At 48.4% G+C, this 21,278-nt stretch overlaps 1 protein-coding gene across 1 annotated transcript in view; it reads right to left on the bottom strand.

Annotated features, from left to right (window-relative positions):
* Positions 1 to 21,278, bottom strand: part of LOC742042 (collagen alpha-1(VII) chain-like) — a 307,325-nt gene that overhangs the window by 151,023 nt on the left and 135,024 nt on the right. Inside the window, exon 5 of the mRNA XM_063816125.1 lies at positions 8,795 to 8,963. The gene's annotated coding sequence lies outside the window, so the exon portion shown is untranslated. The remainder of the gene's footprint in view (positions 1 to 8,794; positions 8,964 to 21,278) is intronic.

The following is a 21,278-nucleotide window of genomic DNA, read 5'->3' as shown; positions in this document are numbered from 1 at the left end:
TAGAGCAGTGAGGGCCCAGTGAGAAAGGGCAGATTCACGGGTTTCAGCGTCATCTGCTAAATGCCACCCCCATTGGTTTAACCATGTGAGAGGTGTTAGTATAGCACGGCAGGTCTGGGTGCCAGGCTGAGCTCCAGGACAGGAGCCAAAGTCAATTAATACCAGGGATGGGGGGTGGGGGTGGCTGAATAGGGAGAGGATGCTGATGGGCAGTGGCAGTGAAGGGAGGCTGAGCTCCCTCCCAAAAACAGGAGGGAAGAAAAGGAAGGTGGGGGAGAGAGGAGAGAGAGGGAGACAGACAGATACACACACACACACACACACACACACACACACACACACAGAGCTCCTGGAGTTCAAACATTCCAAACTCAATGCAGCAAATGGGAGGTTCCGGTCACAGGGGGCTGGTCTTCAATGTGTCCCATAGGCCAGGCACTACTGGGTGGGCCCTTCACCTACATAGTCTTATTGTAACAACAGCTGGGACAGCATAGTGATCCGGTATGTGGGCACCAGAGTACAACTACGAAGTTCCACATATGGACCAGCCCCTTCCTTGCTGACTAACATGGGACAGGTTAATTAACAGCTCTGTGCTCCACTCTCCTCACCTGTAAAATGGGAACAATAGTATCTCCCCTCCCCAGCCAAAGGCTACACATGAAGATGAAGTGTGTTCAGACATGGAAAAGGCTTAAACAGGCCCTGGCTCGCAGTGAGCCCCCGATGAAAGTCGGCTATTTCTGATGCCTCTTACCACAGCCTGTGAGGCAGAAATTCTCAGGCTTCTTTTTAGAGCTGAGACCAAGGGGGTTCAGAGAGGGTGAGTGACTTCCTCATGGTCGCTGTATTGATCCGCCAGGGCTGCTACAACAAATTTTCACAGGCTGGGTTGCTCAAACAACAGAGGTTTATTTCCTCACAATTCTGAAAGCCAGAAGTCCAGGATGAAGGTGTGGGCAGAGTTGTTTCTTCTGAGGCCTCTCTCCTGGGCTTGTAGATGGCCATCTCCTCCCTGTGTCCACACGTGGTCTTCACTCCTCCTGTGTCATCTTAATCTCTTCTTCTGATAAGGACACCCACCAGTCTGACCATATTGGAGCCCCTCCATGTGAGCTCAGTTAACTGTACCTCTCTAGAGACCCTATTTCCGAACACAGTCACGTTCTGAGGTATGGGTGAGTAGGACTTCAACCTATGGTTTTAAGGGGGACAGAATTCATCCAGTCATAGTCACCAAGCTTCCCTGAAGCTCTACTAGTCTGGCATAGAGAAATCAGAGTGAACCAAGATCAAAATCTGAGGGCAACCTTGGCTTTCCCCTTCTACACAGAATTGGATGACAGCTAGGAGATGGATCGATGAATTTTCTCCCCTGAGAAACCAGACGGGACCACCTAGAGTCGGTCTCCTTCCCCCAAACGCCCTGGACCTACCATGGGCACAAGCTGGGGCTCAGGGAATACCTCTGTGCTCCACCACTCAGCAGCTGCTTTTCAAGAGAAGGAAAACACTACTACACGCCATCCACAGCCACCACACAATACTGTATCACTTTGTCAGGGATAATAAAACAGACGGGAAGTCACTCCGGAACTTACTATGGCCTTGGGTCAAAGGCAGGCTGACCGGGGCTGGCAGAAGAAAGCTAAAACTTACTTCTCTGGGATTCTAGGAATTTCAACAAATGAGACCAACAGCAGATAGTTTCAGATTAAAGAAAGGCAATGTGTTCCCAAACTTTGACCCCTGTGCACAGGCTCTGCAGAAAAGCTGTCACTTTGCACTCAGTTTCCTTGTAGGTAAAATGGGGATAATAATATTGCCTGTCTGCCTAATTTGTATGAAGCTCTTACAAGAGGGTCCAGCACATATAGTAGGTGCTCAATAAATGTGAGCTCTTCTTTGTATTCCTATTTAATAGTCTTGCTATCATTCATCCGTGGTCTCTTTCCTTTTCTTGGAAATCAGCACTTTCTCAGACACAAACTAGTTACCAAAGCAATGGAGATGACCACCATTTCCTCGCTATCATGAGTAACAGGCTACTTGGAAACATTTGAAAGATGGAAGATGCTTTCTTAACATGGGGTTCACCTTCCTACAAATACTTAACCTCTTCCCCCTTCCTCCACTAGACTATACAGCCCACAAGGGCAGAACCATGTCTGTTTTGCTTGCTCTTACATCCCTAGCACCTAAGAGTGTCTGATATATTAGGCACCCAATACAATCGATTGAATGGCTTGTGCATGATAATAACCCAACAAGCTTGGGAGAGTAAGCATGAGCAGAAAGGCCAGTCGCCCTAAGTTCCCTGCCTTGGATGTGTGGCTGGTACCCTGACAGACCAGAAGCGATTTGGCCTGCAGTGTTTTTCCTGGGTCTGCACTCCAGCAAGCCCTGCCTTGGTGCAATGTTTTGTCTGTCTCTAAACCCCTTCATACACATTCACATGTGTTACTAACTCTTTCTTTTTTCCAACCCGCAGCGAGGCTGGTAGCTTTAGTCCCTTATTACAGAGAAACAAAAGGAGGCCCAGAGAGCTCATGGGTCTCTCCCTAGGACACAGAGCTGACTGGGGACGGTGAGTGTCCCAAAAGCCAGGCCTTCGGTTCCACATCCTGTGCTGAGTAAAGTGCTGAATAATGTTGGTTAGTTGAAGGAAAAAATGAACGGATGGGAACAACAGTGGGATGTGATTATTTTCCAAAGAACTCAGTCCTGTCTATGGCTACATGACAGAAAAAACTGCTCAGTGGGAGGTCCAAAACTGACACTCAAGGCAACAAAAGGAACAGGGAAAGGGAATCGTTTCAGATAAGCAATGGACCAGACCAGCGTGTCCTCCTAGGTTGTCAGGGCACAGGCTGGGAACTGTGAGGATTCATGCTGCCTTTGGAGGGCCTTCAGCATGGAGCAGTTGAGGGCAGGCTGCTCACCCCCCTGGCAATCAGGGGAACTACCAGAAATGGCATCACCCCCATGAGACTGGCAAAAAGCAAAATTCTGACCTATCAAATGTGGGTGACCAGTTGGGGGAAAACAGGGCTCTTGTGTACAGTCAGTGGGAGTGTAAATTGGCATGATTGTTCTGGAGGGCAATGTGATTGCGTCTTATAAAACAGAAAATGTTCCTTAGCCTCCACGGCAGTGAAGTCGCCTCAGGGTATAGATCCTGGATGAGCTCTCACATAAGTGACCAAGGAAGCACGTGCGGATGTTCCTCCCAGCAGTGTTTGTAATATGGGAGAATAAAAAAGAAAGAAAGAAAAGAAAAAAAAAATGCATCAAGCACAGTGTCTCAACAGGGGAATGGTTAACTGGCCCTTGAAAAATACTCGGCCACTGTTCATTGTTCATTCTCCTCTGATCCAACTTCCCACACACACACTCACCCCACCCACTTCAGGTTCATTTTTATGTTTTATCAGCCTATTGCCTTGACCCCCAGAGGAAAGTAGAATTCACATATGAAAAGAGGGTCAGACTCCCCGGAAAGCTTTTCTATGTCCTTTGCCCAGGAGATGTTCCCATTACAATCGGGCCTGGACCTCAGCCATGAGCACGGGGAGGGAAGGAACCAATTTCATTCCACTTAAACCAATTTGCCGGGCCCAGACAGCAGCTAATGAGCAGCCTGCGCCCTCGGAGTCATCGATACCACTTTCCAAATCAAGTTACCAAATTGGTCTTAAAACCACTTCAAAGGGGCCGGGCTGACTGTTACCAGTGAGGCATCCTCCCGGCCATATGGCCACGCTTCTTCCCACTGTCATCCTCCTCCTCGGTATCAGCTGCAGAGGGGATGAGCTGGCTGGCTGCTTTTGTCTCTGCTTTGGATCCCTCCTTCCCCTGAATGCCTGATCGTCCATAATGGAACTTGGGTCACCATTTAAAAAAAAAAATGGGACAACTGTGGCAGAGGGATTCAAATAAAGGAGGGCCCATTCTGGCAGCACAGCCAGGAGCACAACAGCCCGGTGAGGTCAGTACTCTTATTGTTCCCATTTTACAGACAAAGAACCTGAAAGTATGAAAGCTGGGCAAGGTCTCACCATGGCTAGCAAGTGGCAAAACCAGAAATTGAACCTGGGGCTTCCTTAAACCACAATCCATGCTCAGCCTCTAAGCCACGCAGGTTTTATAGTTTAGATCTTCATGACTTACATTCCCTTCTCTACAATCAAGCAGAAAAAATAGTCAAATGGGCCAGGTGTAATGGCTCATGCCTATAATACTAGCTAGCACTTTGGGATGTTGAAGCAGGAGGATCGATTGAGCCCAGGAGTTTGAGGATGCAGTGAACTAGGATGGCACCACTCTACTCCAGCCTGGGCCACCCCCATCTCTTTAAAAATAAATGGTCAACTGAACATTGAACAAGGGCCCAAAATAATTTTCCTTAAGAGGCTTTTTGTTACTATTCATAAATATAACCCCTATTTTTTATTGAGTGCGCATGGAATGAAAAGCACTAGACTATCTTGCCTCTTTAATCACACAAAAGTCCTGAAGTAGATGGGATGATTTTTTTCTCCCACATGTGGAGTAACATGCTCCACGTCCTACAGCCAGGAACGGAACACTCATCTTCCACATTGGGGATGAAATTCACTTTAAACCCTCAACTCAGTTTTCTTTTCCCTAAATCCAACTGTCCATCAACCTATCTCTCTTTAAGCAGAAGGCTCTGTGGAAGAGCCCATGTCAGCCCTATTAGGTGGTCTCTAGATTAGTGGTTCTCAACAAAGGGAGATTTTTACACACACATACGCACACACCACCACCACCACCACCACAAAAGAACACGTGGCAATGTCTGGAAACACTTTAGGTTGTCCCAACTGGAAGCTGGGGTTGCGACTGACAGAGCTACTGGCATCCAGTGGGTAGAGGCCAGAGATGCCGAGCAACATCCTACAATACATAGGACAGCCCCCACAACAAATCATCTGACCCAAAATATGAACAGCGCCAAGGCTGAGAAACTCTGCTGTAGACCCTACCTATGGTCTTTGCAATTTCTTCATGGTCTTGATATCATACAAAGAGAGCTTCTTTATATATCAATACAATAAAGTAATACTTAGTCATTTGCATTAAAACTGAGCACGACTAATTTTTGCAGCTAATGGACCCACCAGGGCTGGCCAGAATAAAGGGCTGGGCTGGAATTCATTGCATGAAATGGTGCTAAGATCACTTGAGAAATGTGTCCTTTTGCTTATTAAGATTACCGGGAGGCTACTATGTGTCAGACTTCGCGTTAGGATCTGGGGAGGGCGTCAACGGGCAGGAACACTCTGTGCAGGACCTCCTTCTGTCCCCAGAGGACACACATCATCTTACTGAGTCACGAGATGGTCCATGGGACATTTCCAGGCCCCCTACAACAGCACATTCTCTTCTTTCAGGACCTCAGGAGAGAGGCTCAAGACAGAACAAAAGGAGACCTGGGAAGATGGGTCACTCAACTTGGAGAGGAGGCCCTGAGGCAGGCCCTGCTCCCTCCTCAGATTTTATTTCTCAAATCCTAAGGAATAATAATCACAGTTAAAATTGACAGTTTATACAAATCTCAGCACTGGACATGACAGTTTCATTCCAGGCTTTCCAAAGCCACTTCAGAACAGCCACTACCTAAACAGCACCCAGGACAGGAGAGTCGATGCCTAGCTTCAAGGAGGGACTGAATCTCACAGTCTTTCCCACTGAAAGAAAATAAAGCTGGAGGCTCCAATACTTAGAGCAAAATGAGGCACCAGCTGGTCAGGCAAGTCAGAATTGAACCCAGCTCTACTGAATGAGAACCTTCAACATTGACACCAGGTAGCTATCACTCATACTGGTCAACAGTACATGGTGGACCTCAGAAAGCTCTGGACACTCCCTAGGCCTCAGTTTCAGCAGCTGTAGAATGGGTTATCATTTCCCCTATGGCAGCCTTCAGGGGCTCTTCCAGGTCAAGGGGGAGAGGTGAGTGACATCAGTTTCAATGCATGAAGATGTAAATTAGGTGCTTTCCCACCACTGGCTGTGTAGTTGCCTGCAGGAGAAGCCTTAATGAGAGAGGTGGCTATGGGTCAACAAGAACAGAATCACACCTGATTTCTTTCCTGTCATCACAGGCAGATGAACCCGGGTTGAGATGCCAGCTTGATGACCTTAGGCAAGCCATGGAAATTCTCCATGATCCCTTCCACATTGCTCAACGACCTTAGGCAAGCCGTGGAAATTCTTCATTAACCCTTCCACATTCACACAGTGGGGATGACACTTCCCAGCTGGCAGAACTGACAGGTGAAAGTGTCTGGCCAAGGCAAACATGGGCTTGTGAGGCTTAAGAGCCACATGCAGGGAGTTACAGAGCTGGCGACATGGGATCACACTCTGAGGGCCCAACATCTGTGGGCCTGGGGACCTGGGACTCAGGGTGCCCTTGGGAAGGGAGTCGTTTCCTGACAAAAATGGGCCCACAGGGGTGGTGCCCTGCAGGCTGGTTCGAAGACCCAAGAGCCCCGAGGAAGCCAAAGGGGATGGTCTCAGGAAGGAGAGGCATGGCCCACTTCCCAAAAGAGAAAAGTCCCACCCCACACACATGGCCCAGAGCTGAGCTGGTGCTGGATGAGGGGCTCTGCAAGAAAGAGGGGCCCCTCAGGCCAGAGAGACACTGGCACCAGAGCAGGAGACTGAGTGTGGCCTGGAAAGACATGCATTGCCCTAAATCAGAATAAAATCTGAAAAAGGCATGATGATCACGGTGTTCACATATATACTATAATAACAAAATAATAACTCTTTAAAAAGTAATGCCCAACAATAGCAAACTGGCTAAATAAAGCATGACATTTCTATCACTAGAGTAATGACAGCAAACATTTACTGAAGATTTACTATAGACCAGATACTATTAAGTTGACCTTTTATAGGTCAACAATTCAATGCTGCCAAATTCACATGGCTCTACATAATATTTTAAGTGCTTTGCATGTCTCCATTCACTTCATCATCACAGCAACCCTTCTGAGGTACTGTGTCAGAATACCTGCCACACCTCATTCCAGTCAAAGAGATGCCCATGTTGGAATTTCCTGGAACCTGTGAATATGTTGCCTCCCATGGCAATAGAACTTCCTAGATGTGATTAAACCTAAGGACCTTGAAGTAGGGATTATTCTGGATTATCAGGGTGGCCCCAGTCCAATCACATGAATCCTTAAAATTAGATAATCTTTTCTAGCTGAGATCACAGCGGTGAAAAGAAAGAGGGAGAAAAGATTTAAATCCTAAAAGGAACTGGACCCACCATTGCTGGACTTGAAAATGGAGAGAGGAGGCCACAAGCCTAGCGGGGAGGCTTCCAGAAGCTCAATGCAGCTGGACAGCCAGCAAGAAAACAGGATCTCAGCCCTACAACCTCAAGGAAACAAATTCTGCCAACATCCAGAATGAGCAAGGAACAGACTCTCCCCTGCAGTCTCCAGAACGGAAGGCAGCCTACAGGTTCCTTGATGTTAGCCTGGAGAGATCCATGTCTGACCTCTGCCCTAGATAACTGGACATGAGCCGGACATAGTGGCTCACACCTGTAATCCCAGCACTTTAGAAGGCCGAGGTGGGAGGATCGCTTGAGTCCAGGAGTTCCAGGCCTGCCTGGGCAAGATAGTGAGACCTCGTCTCTACAAAAAATACAAAAAATTAGCCAGGTGTGGTAGCTCATGCCTGTAGTCCCAGCTACTCTGGAGGCTGAGGTGGGAGGACCCCTTGAGCCCTGGAGGTCAAGGTTCAGTGGGCCAGGATGACACCATGCACTCCAGCCTGGGTGACAGAACAAGACTCTGTCTCAACACTGCCCCTCCACCACCCCCCACCAAAAAAACTATGCATTAATATATTATGTTATTTAAATGCTAAATTTGTGTTAATATTTTATGGCAATCATAGAAATTGATAAGCAGGATAAAAAGCATTCGTAACCACACTTGAAGGCAGATGAGAATATGAATCACAATGCCCAAGGTCACTCAGCCAGCAAGGAGCAGAACCGGGTCTGACCAGCTCGTGGGACCTCTGGCCCTGCCGTTCTGCTCTGCAGTCTCATGGAAGAACAATTCCAAATCCAGTTCCCAGATGGCAACACAAAGACTGTATTTTGGGCTGACTCTACCAAAAGTTGGGCTTTAAAAAAAAATGCAGTTATTATTTTCAGTAATTAAAATTGTTAAAAGATCTTGGCCTGTCCAGGCCTGGATGATGGCAATAAAAATGTGGCTAGAGATGAACTAACATAGGGGTTGGGTGGGGGAAATAATGAGTCTAGAGACACCAGGCCTGATATTCAGCAGGAACTCACTCACCTGCAGTGGTTTTGTGAAAGCGGTCCCACAACAGCGAGTAAACAGATACCTCCCCATGAGGGCAACTGTTGTCCCCCGTGTCTAGGCATGTTCCCTGGGGGAACATTCTCCCACCCACCTCCACAAAATGCAGGGTTCAGGCCTGACGCAGAGTCTCAGAACCTAGCACCATGTATCCCAATGCCTCAGACTAGAATATTTGATCATCACCTCCAAGGGATCAGAAAGTTAGGAAAGTTAGAAAACAGTGGGCCCAGCAGGCAGGTGCCTTTGGACTTACCTAGAAGAAAGGAAAAGATCTGCTTTGGTCAGGCCTCTAAAGATATGGAAAGTATGTGGAAAATGTACAGACCCTTAGGTCTGGTCTTAGGCCTGTTTCAATCATCTCTTCATCTTCTCTGTTAGCACATGGCCTCAGGTAAGCCACTTACCTCTCCAAATCTCAGTGTCCTGGCAGTAAAAGGGGAACACCAAGGGAGCCACGTGCCAAGCAGCTCAAAGGGGAGATGATTCAGCCTCCACTTAAAGTACCATCACGATGGCTGTATGTGCCAAGGTCACCCGCGCACCTCGGGAGAAGGCTCCAGGGAGTGTGGTCAGCTGCAGAAGCAAAAGGTATGAGTGTCAGTGCCCTGGAGTCAAAAGCAGGCCTCACAGAGCACAGTACTGCCAGGGACTCCAGGCTTTGAGAGACCCCGCACCTGGCTCCCGTGCTGCCTAACGCGGCTTTTCTCCAGCACCTCCACCTGCCGGACCATACCCTGTCCACCTCTGCTCCATCTGCGGTCGTAGGCCCCCATCCATGAAGCCTGTGTGCCTTAACCATCCCATATCAGGGTACAGGGCCACGGTGCTGGTTGGGAAAGGGCCGCAGCCCCACCTTTGTACATGGAGCCCTTAAAATATGTTGGTCAAGTGAGAGGGCAGGTGAGGATAGGGGAGAAGAGTCACAGGGTTGCCAAGACAGACCCCAGCTCTTTCTTCCTCCATAACTGCAAAGCCTTGGCCTAGAGAAAGCGGAAGCAAGAAGACCCCTTGGTCCAATCCCCATAGTCCAATTTAACTTCCCAAATAGAGAAGGTACATGCCACAAAAGAGAATGAGGCTTCTGTGATATCACCCAGAAGTCCTAAATTGCTGCATCCCTCTCAGCCTCAGTTTCCTCATCTATGAAATGGGCATGATGCCCACCTGTGCACCTCACCAGAGGAAGGACTGCTCAAAGGAGACGCTCAACCAACTTCCCTGTGTGAGCATGCATTCCGCCACACGATGACTGCACCATCGAATGAGACCCACTCGCCTGCCACACAGAGACCCTGGGGCAGAGGAACGCAAAGGCAATAAACCTAAGATTTTGGACATTAGTAAAAACAGACTGGAATCTTCACTCATTTTCAGGGACACTTCAGCCTTTCTCTTCCATGTCCTCTGGTGCTGCAGCTTTGAAAACAAATGGCATTTCTTTTTAAGGGTGTCATTTTTCTTTAAACACCTTAAGAAAAAAAGTTAGAATCCCAAAGGGATCTTACATTTGCGTTCTTGTGTAATCTGTTTTGCTAGAAGCTTTCAAATACATATATTTTTGAAGCCACAGGATACAGCCCCAGGGTGAGGCCTTGGGTTCCTATCAGCAGCCCCTCAAGGCTCTGGGAGCATCTCTTCTTTTCATCTGGAGCAGCTGTCCTTGAGGAACATGCCGTGGACACAGCTGTCTGAGATGAGTAAGCCTCATCTCTGGCCAAAAGGAAACACACTGTGATTTGGGGTCTCTCTGTCTCAGGATGGGGCTTCCTCGGAGGCCTGAAGCCATGTGGGACGGCATCCTTTCCCTGGAAAGTGCTGAGATTGTCAATCTCGCTCATATTTGATCAGGGCTTGTCGCCTCTTTGTGGCCCCCGCTGATAAAAGCAGGGCTGGCGCTGTTTCTGGAATGATGTGAGGGATACCACCCCCATCCCAGCCCTAGGAAAAAACAGTATCATTCTCCGGATGGCTATGCTCCTTGTGAACATCCCAAGGAGGTCGCTTGAAGAGGTTACAAGGCCAGTGATTCCCAGCTGGCTTCCGCTGAGGGAAAGAGACTGATCTTGGAAGAATCAGACCAGGAGCCTGATGAGGAAAACTGAGGGACTCCAGTGTCGACCTCCACACAGGCTCTGAACTAGACGGAGCATGTAGCACGATTTAGCATGACAGAGACTAAATTCTAGCTCTGTCACTTTCGCAGTGAGACTAAAAAATGTCTTCCCTCTCTGAGCCTTGGGTTTGACTTCTGTAAACCATGGGTAATAAATAATGCCCTTGTTCGATGCCCATAAAGATTGAATTGAATTGGGGCCAGGCTCACTCCTGTAATCCCAGAGTCTTCCTTCAGAAGGAAGAAAGCATAATCTATATGCTGGCTGGCTCTACGCAGCAGCAGGTATCACAAGTGGTTTTTGTCTGCCTTTGCTTCTGAAGGTTAACCCACTACCTATTTAGAGAGGCCACGTTGGTCTCTCTCTCTCTCTCTCTCTCTCTCTGTGTGTGTGTGTGTGTGTGTGTGTGTGTGTGTGTGTGTGTGTCTTTTTCCCTAGGGTGGGCATTTTCTTTCAGGCAGGTGGCACCCTGCCCAAGGAGGGTGGATCACTTAAGGCCAGACTTCGAGACTAGCCTGACCTACATGGCGAAACCCTGTCTCTACTAAAAATACAAAAATTAGCTGGGCGTGATGGCACACACCTGGAATCCCAGCTACTCAGGAGGCTAGAGGCACGAAAATCACTTGAACCCAGGAGGCAGAGGTTGCAGTGAGCCAAGATCGTGCCACTGCACTCCAGCCTGTCTAAAAAAAAAAGAAAAGAAAAGAAAAAGAATGAATTAGATAATGTGCCAAAGCATCTCAAGATTTGCACCCAAGACTCGTCAGTTCCCTTGCCCCTGCTGTCAGATTAATTGCAGTTTACTTGTAGAGGTAAAGAGGGTGCCCACAGCAAAGGGACTGAACCAGATAACTCAAGGTAATCACCCAGTGGATGATGCGGGCTGCAAGCCCGAGGGGTTAGGTGACTCGGTCTGGACTTAAAACGGGGACAGGAAATTAGATACCAGCATTCATTTTTCTGATTTACAAATCCTTTCCTGCATAAAACTCTTCCAAGGCACACATGTGAACATACACAGTTATGCTTCAGCCGGTCCCTCCCATCTAGAGAATCCAACCAAGGACACATAGTGTGTCTAGGGAGAAGAGGTTATTCTGTGGCACAGGTGGCTCTGCAGAGGTGGGTGCCATGCCAAGTCCCACGGGAGGGTATGTTCCCAGCGAAGAGTTTAGAGCAAAGACCTGCTCAAGTTACATTAGGGGTGAGGTTCCTTCCTAAAGGCACCCTCAAGCAACCCCTCACAGGAAGCAGGAGAGGAAGCAGCTCGGCCCTGAAGGCTGCAAGAGCTCAGCAGTGCCTACTGCCTTTGTTGACCTTTGAAGGTGGACAATCATGGCGGGAGGGAAATGATTTCTCCAAGGCCAGGACATGGAGTGGAGCGGTAGGATGCACAGATCCAACCACAAACCAGATTCAGAAAGTGTCAGACCAGCATTGGGGCGGCCATAGGAAGCCAAAGCCACACCCAGCACCACCTTTCTCCTTTCTGAGAAAGGCCATCAAAGCAATATGAGAGCAGCTGGCACAATGGAGTGATCCCCTCATTCAATAGAGAGTTCTAGCCTGGGCGCTTCAGGGCTACAGTTCTGCTTAGAGAAGACACTGTTGACCAGGTGGGGTGGCTCACGCCTATAATCCCAGCACTTTGGGAGGCCAAGGCAGGCAGAACACCTGAGGTCGGGAGTTGGAGACCAGCCCGACCAACATGGAGAAACTCCGTCTCTCCTAAAAATACAAAATTAGCCGGGCGTGGGTGGTGCATGTCTGTAATCCCAGCTACTCGGGCGGCTGAGGCAAGAGAATCACTTGAACCTGGGACGCGGAGGTTGTGGTGGGCCAAGATCGCGCCATTGCACTCTGGCCTGGGCAAAAAGAGCAAAACTCCATCTCAAAAAAAAGTAAAAAAAAAAAAAAAGAGAGAGAGAGAGAGAGAAGACACTGTTTGTCCAACTCTTACCTCAAGACCATTCCTTACTCAAACCACTTCCACCCTCACGTGGCCACCCCTGACAAGATTCTCAATCTTTGGCCCACACCACCCACTGACACCTCTCAGATCAGGAAGCCACCAGTTACTCCAGCTTTTGGCCAAATCCACCCTAACCAGGATGGTCATTACAGCCAAGATCATCAGAGCATGTACTGCATGCTGGACACTGTTCTCCGCTCCATACGGAGGAGAACCTGACTTTGATAAATGGTCAAAATGGCCCTTTGGGATACATACTGTCCCATTTTACAGATAAGAAAACTGAGGTTTCTCAAGATTAAGTAACCTCCCACGATTGTGCAACCAGAGCTCATGCTCTGTGCCATCGGGCCATGCATGGCTCACCTTTTTCTAGGCTTTGGACCAGACCCCTGAATACATATGTGATTCTGTCATCTATCAGTTGTGTGACATCAGACAAAGCACTTCATCTCTCTAAAACTTCACTGCTTCTTCTACAACAGGGGATCATAACAACACCTTCCCGAATGAAAATACCCACCCTAGGGAAAAAGACACACTCACACACACACACACACACCCTGACCTGGCCTCTCTAAATAGATAGTGGGTTCACCTTCAGAAGCAAAAGCAGACAAAAACCCCTTGTGATGCCTGCTGCTGTGTAGAGCCAGCCAGCATATAGATTATGTTTTCTTCCTTCTAAAGGAAAAGGCTTAAAAAAAGAAGAGAACTGGCTGGGCACCGGGATTACAGGGCTCACGCCTGTAATCCCAGCACTTTGGGAGGCCGAGGCGGGCGGATCACCTGAGGTCCGGAGCTCGAGACCAGCCTGACCAACATGGAGAAACCCCGTCTCTACTAAAAATACAAAATTAGCCGGGTGTGGTGGCGCATGCCTGTAATCCCAGCTACTACGGCGGCTGAGGCAGGAGAATGGCTTGAACCTGGGAGGCAGAGGTTGCTGTGAGATAGCGCCATTGCACTCCAGCCTGGGCAACAAGAGTGAAACTCTGTCTCAAAAAAAAAGAAGAGAACTTAGGAGAGGGCCTGGTTGGATAACACAGCACCCAGGTACAGCAGTTAAAACCAAACAGAACTCCCCGATATTGTTTCTAGCCCAATGCCATCTGGCCCCAGGAGCAACAAAAGTGGAGGCTGCCTAAGCAATTACCAAATTTTATCAGTTCCATCCCAGCTCCAGGCCCTCCGAAAAACCATTGATAAGTCAAAGCCAAGAATTTAGCAGCTTCTCAACTTTTCCCCACACACCTGGAGGTAGACCCTTACCCCAAGGAACAAAGTCTTCATCCTGTTAGAAATCTATGAAGGGAACATGTAAACAAATGTTGCAGAGATAAGGAAGCCTGCCATGAAGGAGTCAGTTTGGAATCTCCAGCCCAGAAATTGGGAGAAATGTACCCATTCACTCTTTCCTGACCTAAGACCATTCTGGGAGTCCCTAAACAAAGGCTGGCCATCTCTTTCCCCTCTATCTTTGGCAAACCTATTTCAGCGATCACTGAGGCACTTTCAGACCAACTTCCTCCCATCCCAAGAGAGCCCAGACCATCCTGGGGAGGAAGACACCCAGAGGGAAGGCTTCAAGGGGCCCAATGCCTCAGCTTCCCCACCCCAGTCACCCCCACCAGACTGGTGGCTTGATGAAGATGAGGATGAGGCTGTCTTATTTATCACCTTTACCAAGACAGGTACCTGGGGCAAAGTAAGCATTCAATAAATTTTTGTTAAACCCTGGAATGTGCAGCATCCTTCCCCCAAAAAGAACTGCATGGAGTCACCTCTACTCAATAAAATGCCCAACCAACTACCGAAGTTTCTTTGCCCCTTTGAAAACATGAAAGGCCCTTTTTCAATCACCTTAGCCGATGGCCCATACTAGGGAAAAGGAGACCCATCAAAGGGTAGTGAAAAGGGCTCAGTGTTGTATCCTATAGCTGAGTTGATGGCCCCAGCAACTACAATGTTGACTTATGAGCAACCTACAGCTCTGTAACCATCACAGTTAGTTGAGAGTTAGCTGCGAGGCTGGAACCCTGCTGAAGGCTTCAAATGCCCATCTCATTTGACTGTCTCGCTTTAGAGGCTCAAACAATAATTCCCATTTCACGGATGAAGAACCCAGGATGTAGAGAAACTGTTCAAACTTTCCTAAGGTTGCTCATCTAGAAAGCTATGGAGGCAACATCCCCACACAGTTCTGCCTGGCTCCTATGCCCAGGCTCTTACACTGCCTTGGAAGAAATGGCCACTCCCAGAGAAAGCAGCAAGCAAGTAGAAACAGCACATCCTTGGCCTCTGGGTGACCACACACTAGGCAGATGTCTCCAAGGTCCCACCAAACCCAGAGAGGCTTCATCTTGCCCCTTCCAGCATAAGGGCATCATCCCCTCACCAGTCTGTCTCCCGCCCACCCTGTACACAGCACACATCTCACGCACAGGGTCTCCACTTTACGATGGTGTGCCCATTAAGAAACTATACCCACCTATACCCGCAGGTTTGTGCCTCTCTCCATGGGAAAGCAGAGAATAGGAATGAGTTCTATTTCTAAATTCAGGACATAGTAGTGCCCAACACACAACAGGCACTTTAAAAATATCCATGATACTGGCCAGGCACAGTGGCTCGCGCCTGTAATCCCAGCACTTTGGGAGGCCAAGGCAGGTGGATCACCTGAGGTTGGGAGTTCGAGACCAGCCTGACCAACATGGAGAAACCCCGTCTCTACTAAACATACAAAATTAGCCAGATGGTGGCGCATGCCTGTAATCCCAGCTGCCCCAGTGGCTGAGGCAGGAGAATCGCTTGAACCCGGGAGGCAGAGGTTGCAGTGAGCCGAGATCGTGCCATTGCACTCCAGCTTGGGCAACAAGAGCGAAACTCCATCTCAAAAGAAAAAAAAATTCATGAAACTGAGTTTGCTAATAAATTAATTCCCATCTATAAAAGGGCAATAATATGCCCTTTTATAGCCTCCAAGGTTGTTGGAAGGAAAAAATAAGATAACCCATGAAAAGAACTGCTAAGATCCAAATTGCTATAGATAAATCCCTAATGCCTGACAATCCTTAAGACTGATAAATAGAACAGAAAAATTAAATGTGAGGATGACCTGGCACAACACTCCACATGCATTGGAGATAGATACGCATATACATGCATGTACATGTGTGTGTGTGTTTGTGTATGTATGTACAGTCAGAGATGTGTATATCTACTATATATCTATCAGCTTATTGAGATAAAAATAAGAAATGTGTATTATAAGATAGAAACATAATGTGTATTATGTTTTTATTTTTTATTAGCAAAGAAAGAAGGGGCCTTGGATGTGGAAGGTGAAGCTGTACGTAGCTTGGTGTCCATCAGGTACCATGTCTACGAACAGCGAAATCTGTACAGAGTTCATTGGGAGTCCAGTGATGCTTCCATAGCAGGCTGGGACTCAGCCACAGCGTGGGGAGTTGGATAAGGCAGGTGCTGGGAGGAGTAAACGGGGCTGATTTCCGTTACTGCTCACCTGCGAAGTCCTGCAGACAGGATAGAAAGAAAACTTATGTGACAATAGTTCTCGCATGTCCTCCCATGTTCGAGCCTCCTTGGGGTAATCCATCTCAGACTTCCCAAGGAAGGCCTTCACTATTCATCCCTTTACCAGGAGAGGGGCAGAAGGGAGGGAGATCAAACCTAAAGCAGATACCCGTTAGTAATGGGAGAGGAGCAGAAACACGGACCCCCTGCCTCCTTGAGGCTAATCCCGCCCTGGGAGCACCTCATACCCATGGCTGGGCCTCACCTGCCTCGAGTGCTGGCATGGGGCAAGTGGGCTGGGAGTGCACGGCATTCCCAGCAAAGAGGCAGGCCCCACTCCTGACCTTCCCACCCAGCCACAGACTGTCCACCGCCAAAGGCCAGGCCCTCCATGGTGGTGTTCCCAGGAATCTGGAGAAAATTCAATAGAGGAAGCCTGAGGATGGGGTGGGAGGAGGAAATGGGGCAAAGAGGCCCTGTCAAGTTTTCCAGAGGAAATGAGTAACCCGTTGTTATGCAGTCACACAGCGCCAAGCGAGGAAGTGGCATTGTCTGGGGACCAGCCGCAGGGCCTTACATAATAGGCACCCCTCTCACTTTCTGGCCCTGGCCGTATTTGGGGATTGGCAAAAACATCTGATGAGCACCTCCAGCCTGTGTAAACACTGGCTTTATTAGGGTGGTGGACAGAGGTCTGGACGGGAGTTCTGCTTGGCTTGCGCTGAGTGAAATCAATTCCCATGGCCTCATCCTGCAGGCTCCCATCCGTTGGGTGGCAGTGCTGCTCAGTGGTTAGCCCCGACTCTGAGGCCAGGCTGCCAGCACCCATCCAGATTCCAGCTCTACCACTTTCCAGCTGTGTGATCTGGGCAAGCTGCTCAGCTGCTCTGTGCCTCAGTTGCCTTGTCTATAAAATGATACTATTTGACTGGACTGCTAGGGTTACAGAGGATGAAGCAGAATCATACACACACAGTGCTCAGAACAATGCTTTGCACAAAATAAGCTTTCAATGATGAGCCAGTCAGGGTCCTAGAGATAAACATAGTGCCCCCACCTTCAAGACAGGAAACGGAATAAGTAAAATACAGAGGTGGGGCCTGCATTCAGCAGAGTCTGCACTGGGTTTGGTGGCTGGGCAAAAGAGATGCAGGGCAATCACTTCCCCCCAGCACCCTGGAAACATAAATGGAAAAGGGGTCTCCCTGGGAGCAAATAACAGAGGAGATAAGCTTGGAAATAAGAAACACCAAGTTCTTGGCCAGGAGCAGTGGCTCACACCTGCAATTCCAGCACTTTATGAGGCTAAGGTAGGCAGATGGCTTGAGCCCAGGAGTTTGAGACCAGCGTGGGCAACATAGTGAAACCCCATCACTACAAAAAAATTCAAAAACTAGCTGGGTGTGGTGGAGCGCACCTGCAGTCCCAGCTACTAGGGACGCTGAAGGGGAGGATCCCTTGAGCCTGGGAGGTTGAGGCTGCAGTGATGGCACCACTGCACTCCAGCCTGGGTGACAGAGCAAGACCCTGTCTCAAAAACAACAGCAACAACAAAAACTCCATCAAGCTCTTGCTGGAGATATAGGAAGATTCTAGCCAAGTTTAACAAAACCTTGAAATTCATTCCAATTAAACTCCCAGGGTCACAGCCCATGATATCATCACGAACCTGAAAATATGCTATAAGGGGGTTCTCAGTGGAGTCTGTAAATCCACCCACTGCTCTACACAGACAGACCTGGGCATGTCAGCGAGGGGGTACGAAGGGAAAGAAAAACCTTTGACACCCCAGGAACTGGTACCTTTACACACCCTGCTGGGGCCCCTACATTCCTACTCACAACAACTCATAGACAGAGATACACACAAACATGCACACACACACCATCTTTGTTTTGAAAAATGAGGAAACCGAGGCACAGAAAGGTTATGTTCCCTGGCTGAAGTCAAACCCTGAGTAAATTTAAAGGGTCAGAATTCAAACCTGGGTTTATTTTATTCTCCACTGAAAAGATTACTGCCAGGCATGATGACTCATGCCTGTAATCTCAGCACTTTGGGAGGCCGAGGTGGTTGGATCACCTGAGGTCAGGAGTTCGAGACCAGCCTGGCCAACATGGCAAAACTTTGTCTCTACTAAAAATGCAAAAAAATTAGCCAGACCTGGTGGCACATGCCTGTAATCCCAGCTAATTGGGAGGCTGAGGCACAAGAATCGCTTGAACCCAGGAGTTGAGGGTTGTAGTGAGCTGAGATCATGCCACTGCCCTCCAACCTGAGCAACAGAGTGAAACTCTGTCCCCAAAAAAAATAATAATAATTCCGCACCGCCCCACCAGAGGTTGGTTTTTTTTAATTATTGTTATTTGTGAAATAATCACAAACGTGTTGGGAACACACAACAAATCCTTTTCCCCTACAGCACGTGAGAGGGAGTGGTGGACCTGAAGCCCTATCGCTACAGAGTACTTCCGCGTGTATTTTTCTAAAGCAAAGACATTCTCCCTTAGGACCATGTTCTATAGGAAGATCAGGAAGCTGACACAGATACGTAACTAACATCTAACGCTCCCAGCCATCCAAGGTTTGACAATTGTCCAGAATCAAGCTTTGCATTTAATTCTCACATCTCTTTAGTCTCTTTCAGTCTGGAACCATTTCTCAGTCTTTCCCTGACACTCATGACCTTGACACTTCTTTTTTTTTTTGAGATGGAGTCTCGCTCTGTCGCCCAGGCTGGAGTCCAGTGGTGCGATCTCGGCTCACTGCAAGCTCCGCCTCCCGGGTTCACGCCATTCTCCTGCCTCAGCCTCCCGAGTAGCTGGGACTACAGGCGCCCGCCACCACACCCGGCTAATTTTTTTTGTATTTTTAGTAGAGACGGGGTTTCACTGTGTTAGCCAGGATGGTCTCGATCTCCTGACCTCGTGATCCGCCCTCCTCGGCCTCCCAAAGTGTTTTATTTTCTTTTTAAAAATTTTCCCTGGGAGCACAGAACATATTAACATTTTTTTTTTTTTTGCCTAATTGCAAAGCAAGAGTTGGGAGGAAGATTTCCTGGAAGAAAGTAAATCATCTAAGTCAACTGTGATGACAACCCACACCCAGTCATTTTTAATTGGGCGAGGCAAAACGGTGTACTAGTTTATGGCTTAGGGAGGGTTCCAGCAGTCTGCCTGTCTGGGGAGGGACTACAGCTCTTACACAGCCAAGTAGATCCTGGCATCATTTGCTCATGCCAGCTTTGCTTACAAATAAAAAAAAAAAAACAGAAAAATGAAAAACTGAAAACCCTCAGAGTTCAGCTTAAAAAGACCTTTCATGCAATGCCAGGACTCTCCCTTTCCCACCCACTAAACCCCCCTTGCTTCTGTCCCAAAGTACAATACATATGTTTATCTTGCTTCTAAGTAGGGGTATATTAAAATACTTGAGGATTTTCCCCTCCTAATTCTGGCATGCTGGCTCCCACTGGCTGTGCAGCCGCATATCATGAAGTGCAAAAGCAACAGTAAATTATACCCTTTACAAACACAGCGATCTTTCCTGAGGTTGGAAGTCGCATCACTTGAAAGGCTGACTTTCTTCAAACTTCCAGGAACTGAGTGGCCCAGAGCCCATCTATTTAAAGGTCAACCCAGCCCTGCTGTATTTGGAGGGCTGCCTCAGCTTATTCTCAGCCCCTCTCTGCAGCCACCGCAGCAGGACAGGCTGTGAGCAGCACTGTGTCCCTTTCAAAGGGAGAAGGGAGGCCAGAGACAGAGGAGGGCCAGAGAGAGATGGGAGATTGGAAACAACCAGTTGCCACCCCCTTACCCACCGCACCCCTCTGGGGGATAGGGTGGGGTGATGGTGGTTAGCAGAGTAAACTCCTCTGCCATGATTAAATCTCGGAATCGAGCTTAGGTCCCAATTTTCAGGGACAAGATGGTCCATTTGGTCACACTTTTAACTCAGCTGCCTGGGCTTAAGCTCTGGCAGAGCAGAGCAGATGGTAAAGAAGACAATTCAGGACCATCCTGATAGGTATAGGGACCACGGCAATGGGAATTTGCAGTGTAGGAGAAAGATAGGGCTCAACTCAATACAGCCTGAGCAAGTGGAAATTCACAGCCAAGAAGCAGGGTGGGGGTCAGAGGATAGAAAATTACTAACAGGCAACATCAGGAGTAAGGGGGATTCTGGTTAAATCAACCTATCAAGATTCTTGCTAAAGGCAGGCCAGGGTGACCAGACATCATCTGGAGGGTGGTAGAAGATGAGGAACCCTATCTATCAGATATGGAAGATATTTACGGCCGGTGGTCCTTACCAAACTGACTCAGCAGAGTTTTTTGCTAAAACTAGATTTTACAGGAAGTACACAGATGGGCCTAGGAAAAGACTTAAGTGTCTGATTAAATTGGGTAATTGGGTCAAGCAAAGAATCTTTGTCAGTAGGTAGTGGGAGATGGCCCCTCTACCAGCTTGGCAAGGCAGCCAGAGGGGACGACAGCCCTTCTCACCCACCAACCGCACTGAGAATTTTTGGAAAGTATTTAACCCTTAGCTTGGTGTTAGCTTACACAGGTCTGTGTGTATTTAATTCTATGAGCTTTGCTCAGTATTTGCTCATTCTTCAAACTGCTCGTGAATTCAGAGGATGCCAGGTAGTGAGAAGTCACTGCTGACAGAGCACCTGCAGCGGGCACAAGGGTTCTGTGGTTGGGGGGTCAGCACGGCTTACAGATGACTTTCAGGATGGTACAGTCAGTTGCCTAAAGTCACCCAGCTAAGGAGGGGGTATGGCCAGAATCCCAGTACTGATCAGTCTGACTCCGGAACATAGCCTCTAATTTCATCACACTCTTCATACACCCCCACATTCATGAAGTGAGCAAAGTTGTAAAGAAGACAGGCCCCACAGATCCTGGACCATGCAGCAAGCAGTGCTAGGATGGAAAGAACTCATCCCCCTAAGAGGCATCCAAAAGGGCTTCATGGAAGAGGTAGCATTTAAATGTTGCTTACAATGGGGCTTTTTGACAGGTCAGAGAGAAAAGGAAGAGCAACCCAGGAGGAAAGTACATGAACAAAAGCAATGAGACCAGAAACGGGCCTGGATGGGTGATGACAACTATCTGGCGAGGCTGAGCCCCTGCGTGGTCAGGGAGCCCAGGACTCCTTCTGGATGTCTTTCCAGCCTGTGTGGAGAGGGTGTCCCCTCGATGGTAGTCACTGCACCACATCATTGACCCAGATTATTTCCGATCCCCACAACAA

This window comes from Pan troglodytes, chromosome 7 (genome assembly GCF_028858775.2).
Source record: "Pan troglodytes isolate AG18354 chromosome 7, NHGRI_mPanTro3-v2.0_pri, whole genome shotgun sequence".
Taxonomy (NCBI): Eukaryota; Metazoa; Chordata; class Mammalia; order Primates; family Hominidae; genus Pan; species Pan troglodytes.
Note: the sequence above shows the minus strand (reverse complement) of the source record. Positions and strands in the feature narration are given on the sequence as shown.